Source organism: Micromys minutus (genome assembly GCF_963924665.1).
Source record: "Micromys minutus genome assembly, chromosome: 20".
NCBI classification, from domain to species: Eukaryota; Metazoa; Chordata; class Mammalia; order Rodentia; family Muridae; genus Micromys; species Micromys minutus.
The window spans coordinates 12,787,802-12,801,643 of record NC_137955.1 but is presented as its reverse complement, the minus strand read 5'-3'; the positions used below and the strand labels follow the sequence as shown (position 1 = coordinate 12,801,643).

Genomic DNA, 13,842 nt, shown 5'->3' with positions numbered 1-13,842 from the left:
CCCCCGCTTTTATTTTAAAAACCAGTTCTCAGTTGGTGGACTTTTCAGTTTCCCAGTTTTCACTCTTACCTGTGAGTTGGAGGAAAAAAAAATCTTAGCTTATGCAGTATTATATATTTGGGTTGATGTGAACTTGGGTTGTATTAGTTGATATATCTTGTTAGTGTATATAAAGTTATTCTAAGAATTAATTTAGAATTTCTTGTAAATAAGAGAATATCATAGAGAGCTTGGTTATAGGTGCAAGATCTCTTTCCCCTCATAAGGCATAAAGTTGTGTTTGCTTGTAATCTACTGAAACGCCTTGTGTGTTAACTGAGGTAATCAGGTGGCACTGCTTACAGGTCCTTGTGTTTAACTTGGCTTTTCTGTGATTAGACAAGTAGCACCTGCTCTTGGCAGGCTTAGAGTACTGTAGAGCTCTCCACACTGACTTCTGGAAGTGGTTTTTCTCTTGAACATTTGCAACTCTCCTGTCCTTTGGCTTTTTGAAACAAGGTCTTGTGGTCTCAGGCTCCTGCATTCCAATCCAGTGTGCCCCATCAACTGGCAAACATTGTTCTCTTTTGGTTCTGTAAGTGGTGCAGGGGTATGCTGACCAAGACATGGCAGCACTGAAGAACCCAGCCACCTGAGGAGCTTTCCAGAGACTCCTTTGCAGGTAGGTAACTTGGGACCTTTGACCTACAGGACAAGCTGGTGTGCAACAGGGTTAGAGTGGTCCCAGAGATTGTTTTCTAAAGCACTGACTTGCTCAGTCCAGTGATAAACGAGGGACTCAGTGCAAGACCACCATGCCCAGGAGTACGGCTGTGGGCTTTTCCAGTCTGGTCACATGGCACTGTCTTTTCCGTATCTATATGATTTTGGTGTGCTTTGAAGTTAAGTTTAAAGGCTTGTTACAGAACTGAAGTGAGATCACAGGGTTGTTCTTGAAATACACAATAAGACCATCTTGAAGGTTACATGTTCTTGCTGTTCAGTTCATTGCTATTTCAACAATCTTTTAAATCTGAGGCAGGATTGTAGCCCCGACTAGCCTGACATTTTGCTATACTGACCAGGCTAATCTGAACTCAGAGAGTGCTGGGATTACAGGTGTTAGCCATGGCACCAGGACATTTGAACTTTCTTGGAATAGTTTTCTATAAAAAGTACTCCTCACGGTGGTGTTTATTGTATTAAATTCTCAACTCTCAGGGAAAGGGGCTCCTTTTTCTTCTCATGTCCCTATAAAATTCCCCCTCTTCCTGTTCTGCTCAGTTTGATAACACAATTCTTAGAAATAGAAACCAGGTGGTGTGGCTTTGAAGGGAAAAGGAGAACTCCAGACCAGCCTGGGCTACTACATAACTGACCAAGTTTTCTTTAAATAAGTTATTTTTATGGACACAAGCCTAGGGTAGTGGAAAAAGTTCAAGGTTATCTACATAGCTCCTCAGAGTCGAGACAGCAGTAAGAATTCTTGCCTCTCCTGCTGCCGCTCGCCCTGTTTACAAACCTAAAACAAACTGAAGTTTAAACCTAGTAGGCAGGTTGAGTAAGTAGCTAAGATCCAGGGAGTAACTGGAATACTTTTAAAATTTGAAACCAGCTATGTTAAAAAAAATGAGGAAAGCACATCTTAGACTTAGGCACAATTAAAAGAGCATCCTTTAGTTTTAAACCCTTTCCCTTGTACCTCAGGGACATTTATTAATTGCCCAAGGTGGCAATCTCCAAGATGGGTAAAGGTTGAGGTGCAAATTAAGGTGAGTTTACATTCAGTGGCGAAGTTGTAGAAGCACCGCACTATTTTATTTTCCCTCTTTGGGATGCTTCTTCTACGCTTTTCCTCCTGGAAGGCCATCTTTGCCTTTTCCAGAGTGAAACTTTGGCAACACGTAGGGAAATTAAATACCGTAACGCTTGTGCTTTGCGGATTCCCAGGAAAAGGCTGGAAAAAAAATCCACCTCCTTTAGAGTTATTAGAAATACAAATTATTAGTGCCATGCCATCTGGCAGCCCTTTGGAGCCTCGCGCGCCTCCCTAGCCCGGTTTCCGCGTGTTAACGTCCCGCACGCTCCGCGCGGCGCGCGACCGCGGCGCCCAATCACTCCGGCAGGGCCGGCTCCGCCCACGCAGCGCTCAGGGCCCGCGCCGAGCGGCCTGCCGAGCCACCGCGGCTGCAGGCGCGGCCGAACGCCGCTGGCCGCCGGCCGTTCCGGGCTTCGAGGCTCGGCAGACTCAGGAGCGCCGCGCGTCCTGCGAGCCCGCCTGCGCTCGTCCTCTCCGCCTCACCGTCCCGAGCTCGGGGAGGGCCCGCGGCTGCAAAGAGGCGCTCCTCAGGGAACGGCCGGGAATTCCCCCTTCCACCGAACGTTCCGGATTGTTCACCGTCCTCACGTCAGCAGCAGGGGGTAATCCCCGGCTCCAGCTGCTCCTGACGTCACCTCGCCCAGCCTCCGCCTTCCCCGCCCCCCCGCCACCCCGTGCGCGGCCCAGCCTCCGGGTCTTCCTCAAAGCCCCGCCTCCGGCCTAGCCCCGCCCCTCCCCTCCCCCAGGCGCCGACGTAGAGGGCGGAGCTTCTCTGACCGGGGCGTGAGCGGTTACTTGGGCCAGAAGGTTCTGTGGTGGAGGCCCTCCTCCTGCTGCCCCGCCCAGTGGGTTCGTTTGCACGGCTGCTTCCACACCCTTTCTTCCTCCTCTTTCCCTTCGCCCCGCCTTCCTTCTCTTACTTTTCAACCTCTCTGGTTCCTTCCCCGCCTCGCCACCTTCCACGATCTCGCGAGACTTGGCCCAGAACATTGCGGATCGGGTCGGCGCCATTTTGGGACTGAGACTGGTTGTGGGGGAGGGAAAAGCGGCAAAAGGGGATTATTCAAAGTACCGAAAACCTCCTCCCGGGATCGAGCGCAGCGGCACCCCCAGGCCAGGGGCACCTCTGGTGGGGCAGAAGGTAACACAGTCCCCCGGGCCCCGTACCGGAGTCCCGGGGACCAGGGGGTGCCCGTGTCGGCGTTGGGGCTTGAGGGGTCGGGAGCGGCGTTGGTGGCGCGAGGCGTGAGGCTGCGGGCGGCCGGGGGGCGGCGTGAGGTGCGGGGCGCCCGCCCTCGGCGTTGACTCAGCCCGGCTGAGCGGAGGCGGCGGCTGTGGGGCGAGGTGGGCGGCGGGCCTCGGCGGCCGTGGGGGGGTGCTCGGCGGAGGCCGGGAACGGCTGGGCGCCCGCGGCGGCGGGCAACCCCAGGCCCCGCACGCGCCTTCCTGGGCACCACCAAGCGGGCCCGGGGCCGGGGGAGTCGCGGCCGAGCTGTGGCCTTCCGCCGTGTGCTCGGCGGCGCTTCGCCCTCCCCGCCGCGCCCGGCTCCGTGGCAGTTGCCGTGGTAGTTGCTCGCCGAGGCGAGCGCTACCTGCGCTCCGAAGTCCTGTAGGCTCCGAGTCCGACGGGACGTGTTGTTTTTCGGGGGAGAACACCGTCCTTATTAACGCGGTGGACGAGTTGGACCCGCACCTCCCACACCTCGAGTTTTGGCCGAAACCTGTTTGCTTAATTCTAGGAAATGGGAACGTACACCTTTAGCCCACCACTGCTCTCTGAGGCTGGGAAGTCACCCCTCAGGGGACTCGAAGCCACTCACTGCCACTCTCCCCTCCTACCTTCCTACCCAGCCTTAGTGGGTAAAACCCAGCTGCTCCATTCTCCCAGAGATGGTTTTTGGAAGGAGCGTCATTCTCCTTTTGCCTCTCATACTCAAGAGTTACGTTTACTAACGCTCCGTGGCAGCACCACCTGTCCATTTGTTTTCCTTTGGCACATGGAATAGAATTAGGGAGGATTAATGGTAAGATCGAGTGGCAATTTCATAGTTGTAGTATTGGCTCAAAGTTTTAAGTTTGGCACATACAGCCTCCAGTACCCAACCGGCCTGCACCCAGTTCCCAGGTCACATCGGAACTCCCTCCTCAATGATACCGGCACCCACAGTTTTGTTCCCCTTCCTTCAGTAGACTTTTCATCGAGTGCTAGGAAACTACTTTTTCCCCCAGCTCTCGTTTTAGGACTATGTAGATAAAAAAAATTTCCCACAGGTTAATTTTCTTCAAAGTGGGGGTAAATTTTAGTTTGAAAATAAAAACTGACTTAATTTTTTTTCATACAACTTTTACAGGTGATTGAATTTGGCAGATATGAAGATCATCATCTAGGTTTTGTTTAAAAGGTCCCGGATATTTCAAGTGGCCATTTTGGAATTACAGTTTTGTTTTTGTTTTGGGTAATTTTGCCCCAGAAGTTTATTAAAATTGACAAGAATCATCTCTGAAGTGAATTGATAGTAGTGAACAACCAACTAAAAGACGCAGCCATCTCTTCAGTATTGGTTCAAACGGATTATATAAGTGGTTAAAGTATTTCATCTGCTGTTATTTTTGTCTCTTCCCCCTCTCCTGTTGGTGTTCTTCTGCCAGAACTGTAAGATATGTTTGATTTGTGTACTGAGTAGTTTCAGCAGTTTCAGATTGTTTAAATATTGCTGAAGTTTTGTGGCAGTTCTTTTTATCTTTATTAAAAGTAGTAATTTTTGACTTCAGCTCTTTTCATAATTCAATGGGACAGCTTTTCTAAATGAAGACATTGAATGAATACGGAGTTTTTTTCTTTTTCTCTTTCATTTACTTGGGAATGTAAGATGTTCCAGTTGCACAGCAGCATGGTAGTGTTGAGATAGCTGTTTGTGTGTCTGTGTGCGCTGATGGTTAGAAGTGATCTTCAGATGTGAAATTCTTTTTCTTTCTGCTTTTTGGCACATAAGTTGGACATTTCATCTGGAGTGGATAAGTACAACAGTGGCAAATACATGGAATAGTAAAGAAGACTTTGCTCTTGAATCCAAGGAACTTGGCTAATTCTGGATCTAGCCATATGAAAACTTCAAAATAAATATGGGTAGCTGACTTCAAGTAACTCTATGTCAAATAGTCATAGGTTAAGTATCTTCAAAGAACTTGGATATTTCAGAGGATACAAAATAAAAAAACAAACTGGAAAACATAAAGCTTATAGAGAAAAAATCAACACCTTCCTGTGCAGTCCTCTTGGAATTTGTAAGTACTTCTATGGTGAAGAAATAAGATGTCCACTTGTAATCTGTAATAAGAGTCAAATTGTGTTATTTTTGGAAACCTTTCAGTTTCTTAAAAAATGTTTTTGCTTAAATTTTAGGATAGTCTGAAAATGGACAGCCATTTACCTATATAGTAAATTGAAATGGAGAAGATTTTAAAGTTTACAAATGTATCAGACATTACAATCTTATAAGTTGTTGTATTTCTAAAGTTGAAAAACAAATGCATCTGTTAGTAACCACTTTATGGTTTATGAATAACAGAAAGGTGGAAATGTAGAAAAAAAAGTCCAACACAATCCACTTGTCTGGTTGGTTTTACATTGTAAATGTCATGTATCTTTCTAGTTTTTTTTTTTAAAGACTTATTTATTATATATAAGTGCGCTGTAGCTGTCTTTAGACACACCAGAAGAGGGCATCAGATCTTATTACAGATGGTTGTGAGCCTTCAAGTGCTTGCTGGGATTTGAACTCAGGACCTCTGGAAGAGCAGTTGGTGCTCTTAACCTCTGAGCCATCTCTCCAGGTCTAGTTTATTTTTTAAAATTAGATTGCATTACTAAGCAAAGTTTAGTAATAAAGAGTAGTGTAACACAAAATAATACAAGCTTGGCTTTAAATTTGATATCTTATGAAATAGCTTCCATATATTTAACCCATTACAGAGAAGTTTTTGAAAACAACTTACTGAAGCAATTTTATTTCACTTTCTTCAGTTAAATATTACTTGGAAAAAAAAGCACAAGAACTTGAGCAAGTTTACTTAATCTTTAAACTAAATACATATTTATATTATATGTATATATAATGTACATATAGAAATATATCATATATATCATATGTGTTTATATATGATATATATGTATATCATATATAAATCAAAGCTCTCTCTTTGCCCTGCTGGTTAAGTTCATAGGCAGTTTTTATTTTATTTTTTAAGTTTGGATGATAATTGCTGTAGTTGAAATTCTTTTAACAAATGTAGGGATCTTTAGTGATACTAATAAACATATTTATATTTATTTTATTACTTACTTGAGGGGGAGAATGGAGGGGTATTAGATCACCTGGAGTTGAAGTTATAAGCAGTTGTCAGTTGCCTGCCTAGAGTTGAACTCAGGTCATCTGCAACAACAGTATGTGCTCTTTCTTAACCACTGGGCCAGTTCTTCAACATGGACTGGTTTTTATTTACTATTACTTATTACATTTAATTTTTCAGTGTGTTGGCATTCTGAAATTTTTTTGAATTCAACGATTAGTAAATAGATTAGTATAGCTTCATTTAGTAGTTTATTTCATCTAATACCATTTCTGAGGTAGAAAATTGTAATTTTCCAACACTTTTCCAAGGTTTCATAACTTCAGTAAGTTGTTTATTTCTAAACAGTTTTCCCCCTTGCTAACCTGTTGCATTATCTTAATCTTTCTTTATTTAAATCAAAAGAAGTGACAGTCTAAAAGTCAGTATTTATATAGTCATGTTTAACATGTTTAACATTTTCTGCTCTGAAGTTGGAATTAGAGTTCAGTTCTATATTCTAACAGACTGATTATGTTTTATGTGTTGAAGGTTCTTTTAGTTCTTTGAGGTGTATGTTATGTACTGAGGGTGTCTGGAACATGGGGTCCTCCTGACTTAAATATACTGAAATTCACTTGTATGTTGCCATGCCAGGTCTTGTGTGCAGTATTACAATTGGTTTTGTCTTAATATATTTAAAAATAGAAGGGAATATTTATCTATCATTTGGAGAGTCTGTAGTCTATTTGACTTTGGAAGTTATTTGTCTAAAAGTACGTATCTTTAAGAAATTGAAATAGGTCCTCTGAGCTTTTTATCCCAGCATTCAAGAGACAGGCAGGTCTGTCTAGTCTACAGTTTCAGAGCAAGCAGTCAAGCTCAAAAGGCTGACAAGCAGAGGGGACCCCTTAAAAAAAAAATCAAACAAAAAACAAAATCAACCATTCCCCTTTACCCTTCTAGTTCCTCTTATTCTTGTCTTAAATGAGTTTAAGTAATTATAGTAACTGGCGGTTATAGATTATGGTGTTGTGTTTTGCTCCATACTTTTATATGATACCTATTAATAATACTGTGAGGAAAGTTAGAACTAAGATTACCTAATTTTTGTTCATAGAAAATAACTACATACCATTTGCTTTCTTTGGTCTTGAAATTTCTGCTATTCCCAAGCACTGTGCTACCAGGGCACATTAACTTTAGAAATCAACTTTGAAAACTTGACTCCTGGAGTAGTCTGTCTGTGAACTTGGTTTACAGCAGTTGTTCAATACCTGGTAACAACTGATGTACCGTAGCTAGGTGTGGTAGTGGACCCTTTAATCCTTGCAATTGGATGGAAGAGGCAGGTGGATCTTTGGCAGAGAAACCTACACACAAAAACTATTTGTACGTACTTAAAATTTCTGTATCCAGAAGTGTGTGTGGGGGGGTCAGTCCTAGAGTTGGAGTTATAGGCAATTGTGAGCTGCTCCACATTGGTGCTTGAAATCAACCTGAGGTCCTCTGGAGAGCAGCCAGTTGTTACCATCTATCTCACCCCTGAACTTGTCTTCTAAGGCATGGTCTGATGTAGTCCAGGCTGGCTTCAAAGCCAAAAATAACCATAGACTATGAAATACACGCATGGCCCTCCACAGACTCAGGGATGAACATGGCTTTGTGAAAGCTAAACCAAGTGCCCACTAAGCTATATTTCCACCCCATCTGATTTTTTTTTTAAAGATTTAAGACACTTGTCGCTGTCTTCAGACACAGAAGAGGGCATCAGATCCCATTACAGATGTTGTGAGCCACCATGTGGTTGCTGGGAATTGAACTCGGGACCTCTGGAAGAGCAGTCGGTACTCTTAACCATTGACCCATCTCTCCAGCCCCTACATCTGAATGTTTTGACAGCTTTTCAGTGTTCATTTTCAGTTTTCAGTAGAGATTGAACTGTATAGTATTGCTAGTTAGTAAGTAATTAGAGCACAGCTAGGACTGCTTCCCTCTTTCACATTTCTAGTTCTTCTTCTTGCCCTAAATGAGTTTTTTCAGTAATTACAATAGCAGTTATGGATTATGGTGATCCTTCCATGCTTTTCCATGATAGCCATTCTTGATACTATGAGGAAGGTAGCATAATTGTAGTGGTGTGAGAAGGTTAAGATTAGAGAAGTTGAGGTGGAATAGAGTTGCTTGTTTAGAATTAGAATCCAAGTGATCTGACTCTGCCCATACTCTTAATACCCCTTATGGTTTTTGTTTAGTTTTGTGTTAAGAATGTACTTTCATGTGCTAGACAAGCTCTCTCACCCTGAGTAATACCTCAGCCCAGTCTTAATACTCATTGATGCTAGACAAAGTCTAGCCCCAGCCCAGTCTTTACTTATACTGTTTTGTAGATGCCAATTCCTTCTATTTGAACATTTTCTTTGGTGTTATTCTTTTTCCTCTTGGGTTAACCCTGAGTATACTATTGGAAAAGCTTAAAAAAAAGGAAGCTGCTGTTTAGTTTTGCCATTTGTTAACGATTTGGATGATCTTTGCTTTCAGTTACAAATTAAAATGAAGTTTTTAACCATTTGGTTTCTTACAGATGTGGATCTAAATATTTGTGCTTTTCTTCCTGCTTTTGGACTGAAATTCCTACATAGGTTTTTGTTTTTAAAGCTGCTGATGAGATCCTCTTGCTTCTGCCTCCTCAGTTAGGTCCACACCACCATAGTTGATTGTGCCTGTGTCATTTATAATGAAGTACTGTGTATGTATGTGTGTTTGGGTATACATGTCTGCACACCTACATTCATGTAAAAGTCATGACAGTGCTCAGAAATTGGGTTCTTACCAATATGTGTATCTTGGCCATCCAGCTTAGGTCATTAGGTTCTGCAGCAAGTGACTTTTTCTGGGAAGCTATGTCACAGGCCCTGATGAGACTTTGATATAATAGGTTCTTTAAATGTAGGTATGATGTAAGAAAAGGGTAATTTTGAGGATATGAGGTATCTAGAAAAAGGAATTATGATATTGTGTATTTACCCTAATTATTTTGCCCTAGTTTTTTTCATCAAACTGATGGAAATGATGTTAATTGTAAGGTTGTATGTAAAGTTATATATATTAAGAGGATCTACTTAAGTCAGTTTATATGTCAAACCAGTGTTATTTTTATTATCTCAAGCTATTCTATTTCTTGTTTTTGTTAATGGCATTACCTGGATTCCATTTATGCCAATTAGAAATTGTATTTTTTTACTTCTTGAGACATACAAATTTGCATCCCCATTTCAAAGTTTGATTTGCTGTGCCAGAATTTTTCCTCCCTTTTAAGGAAGTAGCTAACAGCATCCTATTCTGGAAAGTCTCAGAAACCTTCCCAAAATACATTAAAATACAGCTTAGCTGATGTTTAGGTTTATCACTAAATTGCTGACAATATCAGTTAGAAACACAATCTCTTTGAGAGCAGGTTGTATTTTGTATTTATATGTACTCAGTAGGCTTACTAACTTTCCAGCTGCTGTATGACTTGTGCAGGTTAGATACTTTCTCTTCTTTAGGGGTTCATAAACGATGAACTTTAACCACTGTAACCTCATCTCTCTGTTTATTGTTTGTTTTTCACTGGTCTTTCAGTTAGCATAGTAAATGAATTAAAAGATCTTGTTTTTTGTATGTATGAGTTTTGCCTGTGCATTTGTGTAACACTTTTGTGTCTAATGAGAGGAAGGCATTGAATTCTTTGGAACTGGAGTTATACAGGTGAACTGCCATGTGGATGCTGGGAACTTAGAACCCAGGTCTTCTGGAAGTGCATCCAGTGCTCTTAATCCCTTGATTCTCCTTTTTTCTCCCCTTCTCCATGCTTTGCTTTGTAGCTTAATTTGGCTTGAAATTTACAAATCCTTCAGCCTCAGCCTCCCTAGTGCTGAGACCACAGGTATATTTCACTCACTTGGCATATTTGTCCATTAAAACATTGTTGTTGTAGGCAATCTATTAGATATTTTTGAGACAGGATCTTAACATATATCCCAGGGTGGACTTGAACTTCCTATGATTTCTTGCCTCAGACTGGTGAATGCTGAGATTTCAAGGTACTCTATCATGTTCAGCAATGAATGAATCCTAATAACTACTAAGTAATGTTTTTCAGTGTTTATGCCATGTTCAGTGCTATTTTGAGCCTCATGGACACCCTTTGTGGAAAGGCATGTTTCCTCGTACTTTACAGTTGAGAAAATGTAGGCACAGGGATTTCCAGAGTTATACAGCTAGTGTTTCTTCTGAACCCATATATTTTTGTATCAAGGCTTACAGTTAGTTTTTAAGGTGCTAATGAGAAAAGTAAAATACTGTTCTGCTTCTAAAGATAACTTTTTTTATTTTGTGTAGCAACTAAATTTTATATTTTTAGGTGAATATGATACAGTTGCAGGTTGGTCATTCAGGAACATGTGGGCTCTGGGAATCAAACCCAGGTCTTTTATAAGAGCAGTAGGTGCTCTTAACCTCTGAGCCATCTTGAGTTACACAAAGAAATTCAGTGTACAATTAAATAATTTACCTAAGGGGTTAGGTGACAAAACCAGATTTTTGAATTTGTTTTTGTCTTTCTTCTCCTGCTTTCTCTCTTGAGGTGGTGCTGGGATTGAATTTCTTTTCCAGTAAACTAGTAGTGGCTCTTATCCCAATTTTCCTGTCTACTAGAACTTTGTGATATGGTGGAAATTTCTGGAGATCTTTCCCTCCTTTTATTTTTCCCTTCCCTCTCAGTTCCTCCCTTTCCCTTCTCTCTTCATTTCTTCCCCTTCTCTCCCCTCCCTCTGTAGAAGACAGGGTTACACTCTGTAGTTCAGGCTAGCCCTGAACTTGTATACAAGAAACTTTGCCTTCCAAGTTCTAGGTATACAAGCAAATGTTAGGAAGCCTAGGTATATATACTTCATGGATTTTTGGAGCTGGAGATAAAGCCTAGGGCAATACATCCAGCACCCAGGAAAAGAATACACCACTGAACTATACCTTAGCACTCAAGTTTAACATTTATCTTTTAGATTTTTGTTATTAAAAACCTCAAGGAAAGAGTTATTTTAGCCTGTATCTTCAGTCCATTGTGTGGTGCAAGGGCAGAGCAGTTCCACCCTCAAAGCTTTAGCAAGAGGGAAGCAGAGAATGGGACTACCCCCCCAATTGTCTAAATATGTGGAAATGCACACAGTGTTTTATTAGTCTCTTAGGCTCTTCTCAGTCCAACTTAGTTGATATATATTCAAAAGTATTACTTATAATGAAGTATGATAAATCTAGAATATAAACATCCTTCACACTTTGTGCCCATGCATGTACTGACATGGATGACGGGCGGCTTTTGAACTTGGGGGTTATCTTGCTTCTACCTTCCCAGTGCTGAGAGGTACCTCTAGCCGGCTCAGATTTTTTAAAGTGTATGAGTACATGGTAGCTGTCTTCAGACACACCAGAAGAGGGCGTCAGATCTCATTGTAGATGGTTGTGGGCCACCACGTGGCTGCTGGGAATTGAACTCAGGACCTCTGGAAGAACAGTCAGTGCTCTTAACTGCTGAGCCATCTTTCCAGCAGACCCTCCCCTCTTCCCACTTTTTTGTTAGAGACAGGTTTCTTTGCATAACCCTGGCTGTCCTTGAACTCTTGATTTCAGATTTGCCTGCCTCTTGTTTCCTGAGTGTTGGGATTAGAAGGTTTATGCTGCCATTGCCTGACATGACTACTTTTTTTTTTTAATGATTAAAAGTGGTTATCACTTTTCCTGTATCACTCATTGAAGATAAAAATCAACATTAAGCTTGGGTAATGGCTGAATTTTATATTTTTACACCAAATGTATTTTAGAAGTTGTGGCTGGAGAGATGGCTCAGTGGTTAAGAGTGCTTGCTGTGTAATCAAGAGAACATGAGTTTTTGTTCTAGCACACATCACATAGGCTCACACACCAGCACAAACAATACTGTGTAACATGCACAGTCCCATTCACAAACACAACTTTTTAATTAAAATAAAAATGTCTTGATTCCATTACATTTTTTATTCTTGTAATCTCAGCACTTGGGAGGCTAAGACAGGAAGATGAAGAGTTTAGAGGCATTCTTTATAAAAGTAGTGATTTTTAAGGACAGTAGAGATGACATGAGACCCCACGTGCTCATGTTTTTTAATAAACTCATTTTAAAGTTTTGTTGAAGTGGTATATACATGTAATAACAATTTAAGTGTGTACAGTTTTAACTCACACCAAGAATGTGTGGCTCTCAACCAGTTGATTGAATTTTTAAATATTTAAATTAAGATTCACAATGGTAGCAAATTTAAGTTATGAAAAAGCAACAAAAATAATTTTACAGGTAGGGGTCTCCATAACATGAGGAACTGCATTAAAGGGTAGCAGCAATAGGAAGGTTGAGAACCACTGCCCATAGAAGTTAACTTAATTTCATGATTAACTTTTACGTGTATGTAATATGTGTGTTACATAGTTTTGATTTTTTAGAGTGTCATGTGTGAACCTAGACAAGTTAATTATTTCATTCTACCAATATTTTTGAGACAGGGTGTCATATTGCCCAACACGGCTTCTTAATTTTTTCATCCTAGTCTTCCACCTCCAAAATTCTGAGATTATAAACTTGCCTAACCTCACTGTGTCTGGGTGTGCTCATCCATCGTCGTCGTCATCATCATCGTCATCATCATCATCATCGTCGTCGTCTTATTTTTACAAGAATTAAATCTTAGAATATTTGAAACTAGGATGTAAACTATATTCAATATACTCAATATTCTTTCATGTGTTAGTGATGATAATCAGTGCTGAGAATGTCTATTTTGGGTACACTGAAAAATGGCAGCTTTTTCTTTTTTTTTAAATACTGCTTTTGGTGATTATTCTGGAATTTTACATCATGAATCCAGAGCACACAAACACATACTTTCAGTCATTCCAGGTCAGCCTCTCCACCCTTTAATCCTCCCAAATAAGATAAAATAACCAACTCAGATTTCTGTTTCCTATATACTCACTGTAATATGTTCAAACTCCCAGGGGCCAGCACCTCTAAATGAAGTCCTCTTCTTCCTTGCATCCCTGTACCCCTGTCAGAAGCCATCAGTTATGGAAAGCTACACTTCAGCATCCTTATCACAATTGTATTTAAGAGTTCTCTTTCATGACTTTCTATTTAGGCTGTTGTGGGGTTTGGGAGGGTGGGAGTAGGGATTGTCTGTCACAGAACTGTTCTATGTCCTGCTTTCTCACCTGTAAGTAAGCTGTCATCAGTACCATGGCAAAAGTAGCTTCCTTTTTATCTGAGAACACAGATCATGGACTTACACATGTTGGCAGAAGTATGTTTAAAGTCATTTCATAAATTTTCTTGAGCCAAAGTTCATTTAACAATTAAACTCAGCAGTCAAGGTGGTGCATTCTTGTAATCCTGGTACTTGGGAGAAGGCAGGTGGATCAGCTATGTGGTAAATTGTAGGCTATTTGTAGTATGTAAAACCTTTTTTAAAAATACCATTTGAAACCACCAAAAAGCAGCAAGTAAACCTTCTAATTTAAACCAAACAAAACCCCAAGTAACTAAAGTCAGCAAGTCATGTTTTTTCTTTCAGTTTTTAAGTTTACCTACCTGTCCACTCATTATCAGTCCATCTGTCCATATATTGTGTGTGTGGGTATGAGTGCTA

At 41.2% G+C, this 13,842-nt stretch overlaps 1 protein-coding gene across 2 annotated transcripts in view; it reads left to right on the top strand.

Annotated features, from left to right (window-relative positions):
* The first annotated feature begins 2,800 nt into the window (after positions 1-2,800).
* GPBP1 (GC-rich promoter binding protein 1) overlaps positions 2,801-13,842 on the top strand; it is a 56,472-nt gene continuing 45,430 nt past the window's right edge. For both annotated transcript variants that reach the window (XM_080933903.1, XM_080933902.1), the window contains exons 1-2: positions 2,801-2,939; positions 4,150-5,083. The gene's annotated coding sequence lies outside the window, so the exon portion shown is untranslated. The remainder of the gene's footprint in view (positions 2,940-4,149; positions 5,084-13,842) is intronic.